The sequence below is a fragment of the Leucoraja erinacea genome, chromosome 19 (assembly GCF_028641065.1).
Source record: "Leucoraja erinacea ecotype New England chromosome 19, Leri_hhj_1, whole genome shotgun sequence".
Lineage (NCBI taxonomy): Eukaryota > Metazoa > Chordata > Chondrichthyes > Rajiformes > Rajidae > Leucoraja > Leucoraja erinaceus.
Window position 1 is genome coordinate 20,579,599 of NC_073395.1, and position 18,260 is coordinate 20,597,858.

Consider the following 18,260-nt stretch of genomic DNA (forward strand, 5'->3'; position numbering starts at 1 on the left):
TCCTGGTGTGTTCAGTTGAGAGAGAGAGAGCGAGAGAGACTGACTGGGTCTCAGAACATAGACAGGGCTGGTGCAGAGGCGAATGCTTCAATCTCTCACGCGTTATTTTTCAAACCTTCTCCTCTCCAAAATTAAAATATAGATAACAAACACCACACACAAAAAAAAATAATCTAGGAGCGAGGATAATGGGTGTAGGAGTTACGCAGACATTCACCACCTTCTGTGTCAAGAAGCCTCGATGTAATTTGGACACGCATTCCAACTTAAAGACACAGACACAAAATAACCAACACATAAAATACTAACTCCAGACAAAGATAGTATCATTTCTTTGTGTGCGAGGCACTGTTTGAGGGGTAATCCCGTTTTCCCCCAAAACACACTCACAGCAGAATGATTTATTAAAAAAAAAACACCCGATTGTACGAATAGTATAGGAGAGTGTGTATATATATATATATAAATAAAATAGTATAGGAAGGAACTGCAGAATCTGGTTTACACCGAAGATAGACGCACAAAGCTGGAGTAACTCAGCGGGTCAGACAGCATCTCTGGAGAAAAATGAATAGTTGACCGTTTGGGTCGAGACCCTATTTCAGACTCAGAGGGAAACGAGAGATATGGACGGTACATAGAACAAATGAAAGAAAGATATGCAAAAATCCACGGTGATCAGGGGAAGGTGGACAATGGTTGTAGGAATTAGGCCATTCGGCCCATCGTCTACTTCGCCATTCAATCATGGCTGATCTTTCTCTCCCTCCCAACCCCGTTCTCCTGCCTTCTCCCCATAACCCCTGACACCTGTACTAATCAAGAATCTATCTATCTCTGAATGGTCCACGGTTGGCTGTGGGGAAGGTGATAACGAGTTAGAAACAGAACAGGATGACAGTATAACTGGTACGACCACAAGGTTGGGAGAGGGACAAGGGTTAGTTGAAGTTAGAAATGTGGTGGATTGGAAATCACAGCAACCAAACCATCAAAGAGATTAAATTATGTCAGATGCAGTTCTGTATAAGATCAAGTCAGGGGGGAGTTCCCCCCCACCACGGGCACCATGTAATCCCGTGCTACCTGCTCCATGGTCGGATAGTCGGCGACTAAACCGTCTCCCCCACCTGGTTTGCCAGTTCAGTGTCATACATAGCATTGGAAGGAATGATGATAAAGCACACACACCAAAATCCAACACTTCCAGCGGCGGAAGTCTGCAGGATCTGGAGGACAGAGATGTGTGGTGCGTCCGTCACCATTCCTGTTGCAAACCAGCATCACTGCGTCGCTAATGTCTTCAACGATGATGAACAGTTCTCCGGCAATTATTCACTGGGTCCAAAGGATTCAGTCCCACTCCAGAAAGACCCCAGCAATAAAAACCTGGCGATCATCCACAATCAGTACCCCGTTCCTGCCTTCTCCCCATATCCCTTGACTCCGCTATCTTTTAGAGCTCTATCTAACTCTCTATTGGAAGCATCCAGAGAATTGGCCTCCACTGCCTTCTGAGGCAGAGAATTCCACAGGTTCACAACCGTCTGGGTGAAAACGTTTTTCCTCATCTCCGTTCTAAATGGCCTACCCCTTATTCTTAAACTGTGGCCCCTGGTTCTGGACTCCCCAACATCGGGAACATGTTTCATGCCTCTAGCGTGTCCAATCCCATAATAATCTTATATGTTTCCATAAAATACCCTATCATCCTTCTAAATTCTAGAGTGTACAAGCCCAGTCGTTCCATTCTATCAACCTATGACAGTCCCACCATCCCGGGAATTGATCTCATGAACCTACGCTGCACTCCCTCAATGGCAAGAATGTCCTTCCTCAACTTTAGAGACTAAAACTGCACACAATACTCCAGGTGTGGTCTCACTAGGGCCCTGTACAACTGCAGAAGGACCTCTTTGCTCCTATACTAAACTCCTCTTGTTATGAAAGCCAACATGCATTAGCTTTCTTCACTGCCTGCTGATCCTGCATGCTTACTTTCAGTGACTGATGAACAAGGAGCCCCAGATCTCATTGTACTTCCCCTTTTCCCAGCTTGACACCATTCAGATAATAATCTGTCTTCCTGTTTTTGTCACCAAAGTGGATAACCTCACATTTATCCACATTATACCTCATCTTAAAATGCATCTGCCCACTCACCCAGCCTGTCCAAATCACCCTGCATGCTCATAGCATCCTCCTCACAGTTCACACTGCCACCCAGCTTTGTGTCATCCGCAAATTTGCTAATGTTGGTGTTGGTTTTGGATGGGATGTTATTGTTATATTTACAGGGTGATCGCTGGTCAGCATAGACTCGGGGGGGGGGGGGGGGGGGGGGGGGGGGGGGGCGAAGTGCCTGATTCAACGCTGCATCTCTAAAGTCAAAAGACACTCTGCGCCGACACAAGGAACAGCGAACAAAATGTGTAGGAACTGCAGATGCTGGCTTATACCGAAGTTAGACTTAAAGTGCTGGAGTAACTCAGCGGGCCTGGCAGCATCTCTGGAGATAAACGATGGGATGTTTTGGGTTGGGACCCTTCGTCAGGCTGCCAGAAAGGTCTGAAGTCTGAAGTAGGGTCCCAACCCGAAATATCACCCATCTTTTTTCTCCAGAGAAGCTACCTGACCCACTGAGTTACTCCAGCACTTTGTGTCTATCTACAAGGAACGGCAAATGCGAGGCAGTTAGTTTATCTTAGGGTACAGTCCAATCCCACGGTGTGCTTGTGGGGAGCAGCAAACAATGCAACACATCACTGAAGCATGCCCTCAACAAAGACTCAAAGGAGGACTTCATACAGCAAATCAAGAGGCAACTGCTTGGCTAAAGGACTTTGCATTCGCTAAATAAGGGTACAGTGAAAAGCTTTATGTTCTAGGCTCTCCAGTCTGCAGAGAGACTAAACATGATTACAATCGAGCTGTCCGCAGTGTACAGATACAGGATAAAGGAAATAACGTTTATAGCAAGATAAAATACTGGGATCCTGAGCAAAACACAAAGTGCTGGAGGAACTCAACAGGTCAGGCAGCAGGAGTGCAGGGAATGGACGACATCAAAGGCTCCCAGCCTGAAACATTGGCTATCTATTTCCCTCTACAGATGCTGCCTGACACTAATGCTATTCTACACACTATGAACAATTTACAGAAGCCAATTAACCTACAAACCTGCACATCTATGGAATGTGGGAGGAAACTGTAAAACCCGGTGAGTCTCCCTGTAACCCATGTGGTCACAGGGAGAACGTGCAGACTCTGTACAGACAGCACCTGTGGTCTGGATCGAATTTGGGTCTTCGGCGCTGTGAGGCAGCAACTCTACCGCTGCGCCACAGGAACGCCCGCACGTTGTGTGTTTGCTCAATCTCTCTCTGTCTCCGTGTGTGTATAAACGATCGCTGGGATCTTCTTGTGAAGGGGCTGGCAATATCTCCTCTGTGACACAACTAACCCAACAAACTTATTAAGTGAACACCTTGTCATTTGTACCTGACATTAGCTGCTTTGCTAAAGTTGCCACAGCTTTCAGCATTCCATCAATGGCAGTGAAAAGGGGATGTCAAAATTCAAGAGAGTTTATTGTCATGTGTCCCGGATAGGACAATGAAATTTTTGCTTTGCTTCAGCACAACAGAATATAGAAGGCATGCATACAGATCAGTGTGTCCATATACCATTGAATATAGATATATATACACACATAAATAAATAAACAGACAGTGCAATGGGCTATTAATGTTCAGAGTTTTGTATGAGTTGAGCTTAGTAGCCTTGATGGCTGTGGGGAAGAATCTATTCCTGAACCTGGACGTTGCAGTCTTCAGGCTCATGTACCTTCTACCTGAAGGTAGCGGGGAGATGAGTGTGTGGCCAGGATGGTGTGGGTCCTTGATCCTGCCAGCCTTTTTGAGGCAGTGGCTGTGGTAGATCCCCCCGATGGTAGGGAGGTCAGAGCCAATGATGGACTGGAAACCCGCTCTTTATTTCAGGTAGTAGAAACAAGGAACTGCAGGTGCTGGTTTACAAAAAAAAAGACACAAAGTGCTAAAGTAACTCGGTGGGTCAGGCAACATCTGTGGACAGGTGACATTTTGGGTTGGGTCGGTCCCTTCTTCAGACTGGCTTCAAAAGTGGGATCGGAAGTAGCTGCGCCTCGCCTGCAGTCTGTCTTTTCCTTTTTTTGTGTTTTCTTTTGTCTTGTTGGACGTATGTTTTAGTTTATTTTTAGTTGTGTATGTGTGGGGGGCGGGGGAAACTTGTTTTAGTCTCTTCCTTCGGGGGGATGCGACATTTTCTTTGTCGTGTCTCCGTCTCCGTCTGCGCAGAGGCCTAATCGCGGAGCTGGCGGCCTCCAACTGGGACTGACCTCGAGGCTCTGGAGCCAGAGCCAGGACTCACCATCGCGAAGCTGGCCGAATTCCGAGCTGCGGTGGCGCAGTGGCTCTGGCCCGACTACGGAGCATCGGAGGCTTCGGCCGCGGGCCCAGTGGACGACAACATCGGGAGCTCGCAGGTCCCAGGTTGGTGACCGATTCTCCGGAGCTCCCGCAACAACAGCTTCGTCCGCTGGACTGGAGGGTGGCAGCTTCCTCCGCCCCGGGCCGCGGATTTTGAACCGGCCCGTTCGTGGAGCTCGGATTCGGCCGCGGGACTTACCATCACCCGGCGGGGGGCCCAACATCGAAAGACTGGATCGCCTCATCGCAGAGGGAGATCAAGGAAGGAAGAGATAAGGACTTTAAGACTTTTGCCTCCATCACAGTGAGGAGGTGCCTGGTAGACTCACTGTGGTGGATGTTAAATTGTGTTAATTGTGTGTTCTGTTATTTTATTCTCTGTCATGACTGCAAGGTACGTAAATAAAACTTATGGTACCATATGCAAGGCAGCGCAGGCAGCTGAATGATGTTTAGTTTGAATGACAATAAAAGATACTTTATAAGCAAACATACTTTAGTGAAGGTGAACATCATTCAGCTGCCTGCGCTGCCTTGCATATGGTACCATAAGTTTTTTATTGATTGATTGATTGCTTGGTTGATTAATTGGTTGACTGATTGATCGATTGATTGATTATCTAGCAGGGAAACCGGCCCTTCGGCCCACCGAAGACATGCCAGCCATCGTTTCCCCCTTTCATACTAATTCTATGTTATCCCACTTTCTCATCGACTCCCGACACACCAGGGGCAATTTATCAGAGGCCAATTAACCTGCAAACCTGCACATCTTAGGAATGTGGGAGGAAACCCATGCGGTCACAGGGAAAATAGACAAACTCCACAGACACACACACACAGCACCCGAGGTCAGGATTGAACCAGGGTCTCTGCCGCTGTGAGGCAATGATTCTACCAGCTGCACCACTTTGCCGCCCAATTTTTTAGACTTTAGAGATACAACATGGAAATATGCCCTTCGGCCCACCAAGACCGTGCCGACCAGTGATCACCCAGTACTCTTGCACTATCCTACACTAGGGACAATTTACAGAAGCCAATATCCCCCTGTGGGGGTGGGGGCACTATACAGAGGCCAATTAACCTACAAACCCGCACGCCTTTGGGATGTGGGAGGAAACCCGGAGCACCCAGAGAAAACCACGCGGTCACGGGGAGAATGTAAAAACTCTGAACAGACAGCACCTGTAGTCAGGATCGAACCTGGAACTCTGATGCTGTAAGGCAGAGAATCCACTGCTGCATCACTGTGCCGCCCAGTAACTGAATAATGAAACCACCAATGCAGTCTCATCCATGGAGAACAACATCTCAGGACTGAGTCTTCTTATCATCAGGTGTCAGTCAGTCAGAGAGAAGGTGAGAGAAAGATTGCTGACGGATTGGAAGTGAAGATAAACACGGTCTGGCAAAGATGCAGAATAACTGTCTCACTCGACTGTACACAAGGGAAGACAGAACCAAACTTCCAGCTATCCATGGTGAAAGAAATGACTCCCATGTGAATTAAAGTAGGAATGCACCAAGCGCTGAGGCCAATAAATCCCCAGTGAGAATAATGTTTGAAATGGATTTATCCACCGCCATCTCCCTCCCTCTTCCAAAACCTCTAGAATCCCCTTCTGCCGATTCCGAGACCACCCATTATCTCCTTTGTCCCAGCACCGGCACCATGGTGCTGCTGGTAGAGTTGCTGCCTCACAGCGCCAGAGACCCAGGTTCGATCCTGACTACGGGTGCAGTCTATGAGGAGTTTGCTCATTTTCCCCGTGACCTCGTGGGTTTTCTCCAGGTGCTCCGGTTTCCTCCCACATCCCAAAGACATGCAGGTTTGTGGGTTAATTGACTAGGATAGAAGTGCTGTATGGGTGTTTGCTGGTCGGCATGGACCCGATGGGCTGAAAGGCCTGTTTCCACACTGTATCTCTGAACGGGTCAAGGTGGACTCGATGGACCAAGGGATCTGTCTCCGTGCTGTGTCTCTGCACTAAACTAAACCGGCCTCAGGAAAGAGATCACACCTGCATGCATGAAACATGTTAAACACGGCAACTTCCACCATCGAGGGACACTGGGACCCGTGTCTTCCTCACAAAGGAGCTTTGTCGGTTGGCTTTGTCCCTTCTGCTGCACAATGCCAGACAGTGATTTCTATCTGCACATTCTGACAAGCTGTATACATTATCTTGAATAACATGCATAGCCAGGTCTGTTATCACAGCACCAGACACAGCCTCATGAAAAGCCAGAGATGGATTTACCAGGCTAAACATCAGGAGTCCCTGCAGGGTATACAGTCTGCAGTTACCTGCTGGAAATTCTTTACCAGCTGCTGCAGCAGTTTCAGCAGCTGTTAAATGCGGCACAGTGTCGCAGCAGGTAGTGCCGCTGCCTCACATCGCCAGAGGCCCGGGCATGAACCTGACCCCGGGTGCCGTCTGTGTGTGTGTGTGTGTGGAGTTTGCATGTTCTCCCTGTGACCGCGTGGGTTTCGTCCCACATCGCAAAGATGGCAGGTTTGCGGGTTAATTGGCCGGCTGTAAATTGCCCCCTTGTTTGTAGGGAGTGGATGCAGGGAGTGGTGAATCTGTGGAATTCATTGCCATAGACAGCGGTGGGGGCCGTCATTGAGTGTGTTTAAAGCGGAGATTGATAGATTTGTGATTGGTAACGGCATCAAAGGTTACAAGGAGAAGGGGTTGAGAGGGAAAGATAGATCGGCCATGATTGAATGGCAGAGTAGACTCAATGGTCTAATGGTCTTAAGACAGTGCGGAAATAGGACCTTCGGCCCACCGAGTCCGCGTCTTCCAACTCCGTACAATCACTTCGTACACTAGCACTAGTCTCCACACTAAGGACAATTCACAATTTTTACCAAAGCCAATTAACCTACAATCTTTGGAGTGTGGGAGGAAACAGGAGCACCTGGAGAAAACTCACGTGGTCACGGGGAGAACGTACAAACTCCATACATACAGCACCCATAGTCAGGATTGAACTTGGGTCTCTGGTGCTGTGAGCAGCAACTCTACCAAAAATGGGATAACGTAGAACTAGCGTGAATGGATAATCGATGGTCGGCGTGGATGTAGGGCCTGTTTCTATGCTGTATCTAAACTAAACTAAGTACTGCCATATGTTTTTCTCATGTCAACCTAAGAGAGAACGCAGAGACACAAGAACCAGCTGACGCCGGAATTTAATTTATGGATACAGAGCAGAAACAGGCCCTTCGGCCCAACCAGTCCACGGTGACCAGTGATCACACTGTATACTAGCACTACACACTAGACAATTTATGGAAGCCGGAGCATCCGGAGAAAACCCACGCGATCAAAGGGAGGACGTACAAGCTCCCTACAGACATCACCCGTAGTCAGGGTCAAACCCGGGTCTTTGGCAAGTGCTGGAGGAACTCAGCGGGTCAGGCAGCTTCTAAGGAGGGGAATTGAAGGCAACATTTCAGGTCCAGACACTTTTTCAGATTCTTCACTAAAGATGGGTCTGGACCCAAAACATTGTCTGCCCATTCCCTCCCTAGATGCTATCTGACTTGGTGCAAGGGAATTCAGTTGATTATCTCCTCTGAAATGGCAACTATGGCAGTATGACTCCAGAATAAAATCCTCCTTAATCCCAACAAAGTCCTGACCTCAGATCCCGATCACCCAACCTACCTCATTCTGGAGCTCACACTTTTTTTTTAAATCTTCACTTTCTCTTTTCTGTAATGCTTTGATGCTAAAACACTAAATATTACACGCAGGTATCTATCTCTTTGCTCTTCATGTTGTACTTGTGTATGACATGATTGTAGTCCGCAGGTCAAAGTCTCTCTCCCAGCCTGAAGGTACTGTGATATCAGGGGAACTAAACAATGTGGGAAAACTGCAGGGACACAACACTGTCTCATCCCGGTCACTCCCTCTTCTCTCCTCTCCCGTCAGGCAAGAGGTACAGAGGTGTGAATACGCACACCTCCAGATTCAGGGACAGTTTCTTCCCAACTGAACTATCGAACACCAACTAGAGAGCGGTCCTGAGCTCCCATCGACGTCATTGGACACCCACGGACTACCTTCAATTAGACTTTAATGGACTTTATCTTGCACTAAACTTTCTGCCTTTTATCCTGTATCTGTGCACTGTGGACGGCTTGATTGTAATCATGTATCGTCTTTCCGATGACTGGATAGCACGCAACAAAAAGCTTTTCCCTGTACCTCAGTACATGTGACAATAAACTAAACTAAAGTGGATAATCTCCCATGATTTCATTCAAGGATCTAAACTATGCTACTCCCACATCTAATTCTTCTGTCATATCTGTGGTCTTGGATTGAATAGAAAAACAAGCTTGAGGTGAAGAATGGCCTTCATTAGTTGACTCCAACCACTGCAGGCTTCAACTGGATCTGAGTTTAGTTTACAGATACGGTGTGGGAAACAGTTGGAGATATAGCGTGAAGTCCACGCAGACCAGCGATCGACCACCCGTTCACACCCATTCTATCCTACACACTAGGGACAATTTACAAAACCCGCATGTCTTTGGGATGTGGGAGGAAACCGGAGCACCTAGAGGAAACCCACACAGTCATAGCATCACACTGACCAACATGTCCCATCTGCACTAGTCTTCCTGCATTCATTTGATCCATATCCCCCTAAACCTGTCTTATCCATGTACCAGTGAATTGTTTCTTAAACATTGCGATAGTCCCTGCCTCAGCTACCTCCTCCGACAGTTTGTTTCATACACCCACCACCCTTTGTATAAAAAGGTTACCCCTCAAGTTCCTAGTAAATCTTTTCCTCCTCACATTAAGCTCCATTTACATCAACGGTGGTGGATAGGATCAAAAACTTCAAATTCCTGGACGTGCATATTTCCGGAAATCTTTCCTGGTCCCAGCACGCTGAAGCAATTATAAAGAAGGCACATCAGCGCCTTGACTTTCTGAGAAGATTACGGAGCGTCGGTATGTCAAGGAGGATTCTCTCGAACAGGTGCACAGTAGAGAGCATGCTGACTGGATGCATCTTGACCTGGTTTGGCAACTTGAACGTCCAGGAGCGGAAAACACTGCAGAAAGTTGTGACCACTGCCCAGTCCATCACCGGCTCTGACCTCCCCACCATCGAAGGGATCTATCGCAGTCGCTGCCTCAAAGAGGCTGCCAACATCATCATGACCATCCTGGTCACACACGCATTTCACCGTTGCCATTGGGAAGAAGGTACAGGAGCATGAAATCTGTAACATCCAGGTTCAGGAACAGCTACTTCCCCACAGCAATCAGGCTATTAAATACAACATCAAATAAGCTCTGAACAATAACAGTCTATTGTTATTATTGCACAATATCTGTGTATTTATTGTGTATGTATGGTCTATGGGTCTATAGACACACTGAACTTTTATCTTCCGTTTTGTACTATGTTTACATATTCTGTTGTGCTGCAGCAAGTAAGAATTTCATTGTCCTATCTGGAACACATGACAATAAAACTCTCTTGACTTGCCTGGTTAGCACGCAACAATAAACTAAACTAAACCTATGGCCTCCAGTCACAGGAAGAACGTGCAAACTCCGTGCAGACAGCTCCTGTAGTCAGGATCGAACCCGGGTCTTTGGCACTGTAGGGCAGCAGCTAAGGTTAATATTTTGTACGGCAATGTATTTTGCCTCCTTGCTGCACGACATGAAAATTAATACGGAGTCCTCGTCGACAAATCTAATCATCAGAGATGCTCCTGTTGATCAGAGAGACTCCCCACTGCTGCAACCTGTTTAAAATGTATTAGGTGATACTTAAAAACGTCTTTAAGATTGGCTATATGGTGCCATGATGGGATATGAGAATCTGAAATTCATTCCAACAGCTGGATGGAATTGAAACTGCCTGAATCAAATACATACTTGTTAAATACAACCAAACGCAGACTAGAATCATTCTCAAATTTCCAGTACATTTCTGAGTGTAAATGGACAAGTGGATAGCACTGAGCAACAAGAAGCACAACTGCACAGACGGTCTGTTGTTGATGGATCCGTCTGACCTGTAGCTTCACCACACAACAATTTCAAATCTAAAAGTCTGAAGAAGGGTCTCGACCTGAAACCTTGCTCAGTCCGCCTTAACCTACCTGAACTCCCGGTGGCTCAGCACGTTAACTTCCCCCCTCCCATTCCCAATCTGACCTAGGCCTCTTCCATTGTCCGAGTGAGGCCCAGCACAAATTGGACGAACAGCACCTCATATTTTGCTTGGGTAGCTCACACCCCAGCGGTATGAACATTGACTTCTCTAACTTCAAATAGCCCTTGCTTTGCCTCTTCCTCCATCCCCTCTCCCTTCCCAGTTCTCCCACCAGTCTTACTGTCTCCGACTGCATTCAATCTCTGTCCTGCCCTCTCCGCTGACATCAGTCTGAAGAAGGGTCTCGACATGAAACATCACCTATTCCTTTTCTCCAGAGATGCTGCCTCACCCAGAGTTACTCCAGCATTTTGTGTCTAACTTCAAATCTAGTGTGTAGGAAGGAACTGCAGATGCTGGTTTACACTGAAGATAGACACATAAAATGCTGGAGTAACTCAGCAAGTCAAGCAGCATCTCTGGAGAAAAGGAAGGAATGAGAGGAAGTGTCTCGACATGAAATGTCACCTATTCCTTTTCTCCAGAGATGCTGCCTGACCCCGCTGAGTTACTCCAGCATTTTGTGTCTATCTTCAGTCTAACCTGTTAATGTGTTCTGTTATCTGAGAGCAAGACTCGCAGTGTAATCTATGGTGGGACTTCACACCAATTAGACGCACGTGCAGCCTATGACATAAAAGGGCAGCACGGTGGCGCAGCAGTAGAGTTGTTGCCTAACAGTGCCAGACACCTGGGTTCAATCCAAAATATGGTCATTACAATATTAAATAACTCCATGCAATTATGGTCTTGGGATAACTTCTCATCATTGCCTCATACAGACAAGATATTACCTCCCAACTTTTCTTTCCAATGAAAGTTTCGAGATACAGCATGGAAACAGGCCCTTCAGCCCACCGAGTCCAGGCTGCCCATCAATTGCCCTTTCACTATTTCTATGTTATCCCATTTTCCGCATTTCGACACACTTGGGGCAATTTACAATTCACAGAAACTAAATAACTTACAATCCTGCACACCTTCGGGATGTGGGAGGGGACCAGTGTAACCGGAGTAAACGCACGCGGTCACAGGGAGAACACGCATACTCCGCACAGACAGCAACCGTAGTCAGGATCGATACTGGATCTCTGTGAGCGGATCCACCACTGCACCGCAAAATGCAAATGCAAGCAATTTGTTAATTTTTAATTTTACTTCATTGTTCTCTCTCTCTTATTTTTCCTCCTTTTCTCTCTTTCATCTCTCTCGTTCTCTGCATTTCTATGTAGCAACCTAATTGTCTTTCTCTGCCTGCAGGTGTAAGTACCAATCCATTGCTAACAGCCCTGACTCCAGATCTCAGAGGGATGTACCTGTACTTCTACACTTGCCATCCTTTCTCCAAAGAAGCAATGGGCTTTTGGCAGCATCTGTTCTTAATCTCTGTGCAAATGTCACTGGCTGCTGCAATTATTGAATCTTTATTGTTAATTGGAAAGTAAAAAAAACAGCAGCAAAACTTTGAGCAGAATAGAAAATGTCAATATTTTCAGCTTCTCATTAAAAAGGAAAAGTAATTACATATTCTTATACTCACTATTTTCTGCAGTGCGAACATTCACAGTACCATTATGCTCAATGAGAAACATCTTACTTTTGTTCAAAGGCTGATGCGTTTAGTAGTGAGGAGTCTGTGTCAAATAAAATTAAAGTCGTTATTTTTATGGAGTGTCTCAAAAACAAAGAAAGAACATCCATAAATACACACGCACTGGGGATGGTATTTTATGGCACAGATGTGTTTGCAATCTGCACAGGTTTGCTTTTTCCCTGTATAGTTGAGTTGAGTTGAGTTTAGAGATACAGCGTGGAAATAGGGCCTTCAGCGTAACTTGCCCAAACTGATGAAGATGTCACATCTACACGAGTCTCACCTGCCCACGTTTGGACCATATTCCTATCGTGTTACAGTTATGCAAAACATTGGTGCGGCCACATTTAGCGTATTGAGTTCAATTGTTGGTCACGCTGTTATCGGAAAGGTGTTGTTAAGCTGGAAACAGTGCAGAGGCGATTTACGAGGATGTTGCCAGAACTCGAGGGAGAGGTTGAACAGGCTAGGACTTTATCCTTTGGAGTGCAGGAGGATGAGGGGTGATCTTATAGAGGTGTACAAAACCACGAGGAATAGATCTGGTAAATACACAGTGTTTTGCTCCAGAGTAGGGGAATCGAGAACTAGAGGACATACTGTAGGTTTAAGATGAGGGGGGAAAGATTTAAAAGGAACCTGAGGGGTAACATTTATTTTAACAAAGAGTGTTTGGTGTATGGAATGAGCTGCCGGACGAGGTAGTTGAGTCAGGTGCTATCACAATGTTTAAGAAAATGTAGATATTTAGAGGCATTTATGGACCAAGCACGGGCAGTTGGCACTAGTGTAGATTGTGCATTTTGGTTGGCATGGGCAAGTTGGGCCGAAGGGCCTGTTTTTGTGGTGTATGGCTCTAAAATGAGGACGTACATTGAGAATCACTGACAAAGCATTAGTAGAATTGGCGATGTGAAGTTGGCGCAGTGTGTGTTCTGTTGATTGTACATTTGTGGTGACTACCAACTAGACTGGCATGTATCTCTCATCCCTAATTGCCCTGAAACGAAGGGAAGCACCGGGGGCACGGCTATATAAACCACATTCAGCAGGGGAATGGAATCATGTTAACACCCAGACTGGATTAGGAACGCAAGTCTTGTTAAAAAGGCATTGAGTTATTTAAGTCACAAATCAAACGCTCAAAGTCCTCTCACGGGGATTTGAAATCAGGCCACGTTAGATTATGAAGCAATGGATTACCAGTACAAGAGGTGCAGAAGTGTGAAAACGCATAGCTCCAGATTCAGGGACAGCTTCTTCCCAGCTGTTATCAGGTAACTGAACCATCCTCTCACCAACTAGAGAGCAGTCCTGACCTCCAATCTACCTCATTGGAGGCTCTTGGACTTTAGTGGCCATTAGTCATACTTTACTGGACTTTATCTTGTGCAAAACATTGTTCCCTTTATTCTATGTCTGCACACAGCGGATGGCTCGATTGTAATCATGAGTAGTCTATCCACTAACTGGAAAGCACGCAACATAAAGCTTGTCACTGTACCTCGGTACATGTGACAATAAACCAAACGAAACTAAAACAGGGCGGCACTGTGGCGTAGTGTTATAGCTACTGCCTTACAGCGCCAGAGACCCGGGTTCAATCCCGACTACGAGTGCTTGTCTGTGTGGAGCTTGCATGCTCTCCCTGTGACCTGTGTGGGTTTTCTCCAAGATCTTTGGTTTCCTCCCACACTCCAAAGACATACTAGGTTAATTGGCATGGTATGAATGTAGAAAATTGTCCCTAGTTGTATCTCTAAACTATCTTGCACAAATTACATTACAATAAAGGAGACTTTGTACCTGATATCGGACTTGATCTCATTGTCTACTCTCAAGATGACTTTCCCTGGAGGTTACACTCTGCTGAACCCACAAGGTCAGTCATCCTCGTACATAGAACACAGAAGAGTACAGCACAGGAACAGGCCCTTCAGCCCACAAAGTCCAGACTGAATCTGATGCCAAGTTCAACTCATCTCCTCTGCCTGCACGTGATCCATCCCTCTATCCCTTGCATATCAATGTGCTGATCTAAAAGCCTGGAGGTTTATTTTAGAGATACAGAATAGAAACAGGTCCTTCAGTTCACTGAGTCCACGCTGACCATCGACCACTCGTCCACACTAGTTCTACGTTATCCTACTTTCTCATGCACTCCCTACACACCAGGGGGCAATTTACAGAGACTTCAAACCTGCACGTCTTTGGGATGTGGGAGGAAATCTGATCACCCAGAGGAAACCCAAGCAGTCACAGGGAAAACGTGTAAACACAGACTCTAATTGTCTCCCCTATCTATGCCTCTCATGATTTGATATACATCTAAGAGGTCTCCCCTCAGCCTCTGACGTTCCAAGTTGCCAGTATCTGCCGCAATCTTCCCACAACACCACCATTACCGCAGGTCACCGTTCTTCAAGATGCTCTGAGAATTACAGTACAGGACCACCAGTCATCCTGCTAGTTTCACTCTTCGTATTCCTTCCTTATCACCTCTTCCACAGCCAACAATGGACCATTGTGGGCTCCACCTTTCTTTGGTCATCGGTGCCGGCTGATTTGTTCTGTACCTTTTCATACCTCTATTTTCCCTCTCCCATGACCCTTCAGAAGAATGCAGCCAATATGGTCTAGTGGCAGGATAACCAAGATTCTGAAAGTCAAGCTCTTCCAGTCCGTAGTCCTCCCTACAGCCCTCTATGCCAGTGAGACATGGAAAATCACTGTGAAGATGAAAAATAAATTGGACGCATTCCAACAACGTTGATTGAGGAAGATCCTGAAGATTGGCTACAGAGACCCACATCACAAACGAGGGGATCTACCGTGAAACTGCAACAAAGTTTCTCAGCCAGGACATAGAGGTACGCAGGATGAAATTTGCAGGACTCAGAATGTCACCAGAACATGGACCTAAAGGGCCTGTCCCACTTTCCTCACAAATTCTCCTGAGTTTTCCTGAGAATGTCCGGAGCGAGTCCGTAGATATTTCGTAGCGGCTCGTAATGCCAGCCGTAGGTACTCGGGGCATCAGGTAAGTTGGGATGTTTTTTGAGCATGTTGAAAAATGTCCACGAGTAAAAAAAAAAATAGCCCCGAGTAGCTATGGCTGGCTATTACCGTATTTCTCCGAGTTTGAATCAAGGGGAAAACTCAGGAGAATTCGTGAGTAACTCGGGAAAGTGGGACAGGCCCTTAAGATAGCAATGCCGTGACAACCTGACGAAAGAAGGAAAAGAGTCCGACCAAAACTCACATGGAAACGAACAATCCAGAACGATTTGGAAGCCCGGGACGCTAACCTATCGAGGGTGGAAGACGTCGCACATGACAGAACAGAGCGGCGACAGTTTGCTGCCCAATGCACTCAACAGTGTGGGAGGAACTAAGTCTAAGTAAGTGACTCAGTCTGAAGAAGGGTCTCAACCTGAAATGTCATCTATTCCTGATGGGAGAGAGAAGAGGGAGCGGCCAGGGTGCAACGTCCTTGATTATGCTGCTGGCCTTGCCGAGGCAGCATGAGATATAAATGGTCATACAAGGGTGGTTGGTCTGTGTGATGGTCTGGGCTGCGTCAACAATTCGCTGTAATTTCTCGCGGTCTTGGATGGAGCTGTTCCCAAACCAAGCTGTGACGCAACCTGATAAAATGCTTTCTATGGGGTATATGTAGAGGTTGGTGAAAGTTGTTGAGACATGCCAAACTTCCTAAGCCTTCTAAGGAAAACTAAACCAAAGGAGGTAGAGGCATTGGTGTGCATTCTTGGTTGTTGCTTCAAAATGCGTAGTCCAGCAGTTGTTGGTGATATTGACTCCTAGGAATCTGAAGTTTTCAACCATCAGCAACAACAATGCAAACTGGGATACGTGTACTGCTTTGCTTCCTGAAGTCCATCAGTATCTCCTTTGTCCTGCTGACATTGAGAAAGGTTTTTGTCTCGACACCAGGACAATGATTCTCAATCCCCTTCCTGTACTCCGTCTCATCGTTATTTGATATCCAACTCACAATGGTGGTGTCATCTGCGAACTTGAAAATTGAATTGAATTGGATTTGTAGATGGATGCACAGTCGTGGGTTTACAAGGAGTGAAGAAGGGGGCTGGGAACACAACCTTGTGGAGCCCCCGTGTTGAGGATTATCGTGGAGGATGATTTGCCCCCTATCCTCACTGATTGAGGTCTGTTGGTCTAAGGTAAAATGACTTTAGAGTCATAGTGACAGTGTGGAAACAGATCCTTCGGCCCAACTTGCCCACATAGGCCAACATATCCCACCTGCCTGCGTTTGCTCCATATCACTCTAAACTTGTCCTACCCATGTAAATACTTTAGAGATACAGCATTTGAACAGGCCCTTCATCCCACCGAGTCCCCACTAACCAGTGATTACCCCGTACACTAGCACAATCCCACTAGGGACAGTTTTACTGAAGTCAATTAACCTGCAAACCTGTACACCTTTGGAATGTGGGAGGAAACCGGATCACCTGGAGAACATCTATGCGGTCACAGGGAGAACGTACAAACTCCGTACAGACAGCACCCGAGGTCAGGATTGAACCCACGTGTCTGGGGCCGTAAGGCAGCAACTCTACAACTGTGCCGCCACAATGACCTTTTATCTCTCTCTGCCTTTCAACACAGCAACTCTGTAAGGCATCTGCTGGAGTGTTGGATCAGATTATTAATTTATTAGAGCAGAAGGATGCAGGAAGCAGACAACAAATGTTCATCTCATCACATCTCAGGATCAAACCTGATTATTTTCATTTTTTAGCTAAAACAAATCTATATTCCTCTCGTCTTTGCTGGATTGGTAATTGATCTACTCCCCTCTCAATGGCTCCTATTAAACTAGCAACTCCTGCATTAGTTGGTAACCTACCCCTTGCATCAATAACCCAGGGCAGACGCAAGTTCTGCTCCGAGTTAAATTTGGCGACTGGTTCCTTCGCTTATAATAAAGCACGCGGTGAGAATAGATTCAGTTTCTTTCCAGGGTCAAACGTAATACTGAGCAAACAGAATAGTGGAGCGTCGGATGTGCCTTGGCGCCCAAACAAGTTTGCATTATCTCCGAGGGTTTGTTTTGAACTGAAGCCATTGTGCAGGAGGCTGATGAGATGGGGTCAGGTTTCTGTTTTGCAATGTTTAGAGCGAGAGGTTAGAGGACTTCCCAACAAGGTCAAGGCCGGGGAGAACTGCCGAAAAATCTATCAAGTCGAATTTAGTGTCAACTGTACCAGTGAAGTGCAGTGAATTCTTACTTGCAACAGCGTCACAGATATATAGACTGACACACACACACAAAACCAGAAATTACTGATACATTCTGCAATAAATAAAGACATGAACTACAAACACAAATTCGGCAAGATAGTGAAAAGTCAAAAGACTGCAAAAGAAAACAAAATACTACAGGTCCACAGTCGATTTTCTGGCACCCGTGGTTCCCGGGATTGTCCGTTTTTCCGGACCAACAGAGGTCACGGCGTCCGACAGGAGTCCAACGGTACCGAGGCGGTCCGCCTGGGCCACTGGGGGGGGCAGAATACCGGCCCACCGAACGGTCGCAGATGCCCGGATGAAGTTGAGATCGGCCACCTCACCCGGCCTGGGCAGCACATTTTCAGGGGGACCAGTGTGCACTCATAATTTTGTCCGGATTAAAGGAGGTGCCGGACCACTAGTTGCTGGAAAACCAGTGATGGACCTGTAGTGGAAAATACAATTAGAAAATTGAAACAAGTCTGTGGTAATTTAGAAATATGTAACTGCAGATGAGGCTTTTCAAAATAAGGCACAAAGTGCTGGAGTAATTCAGCAGATCACCACAGTGATTGGTGACATTTCAGGTCAACATCCTACTTCTGACTGGCCTAAAGGAAAACAACACGGTCATGGGGAGAACGTGCAAACTCCACACAGGCAGCACCCGTGGTTTGGATCACACTCAGGACTCTGGTGCTGAGGCAGCT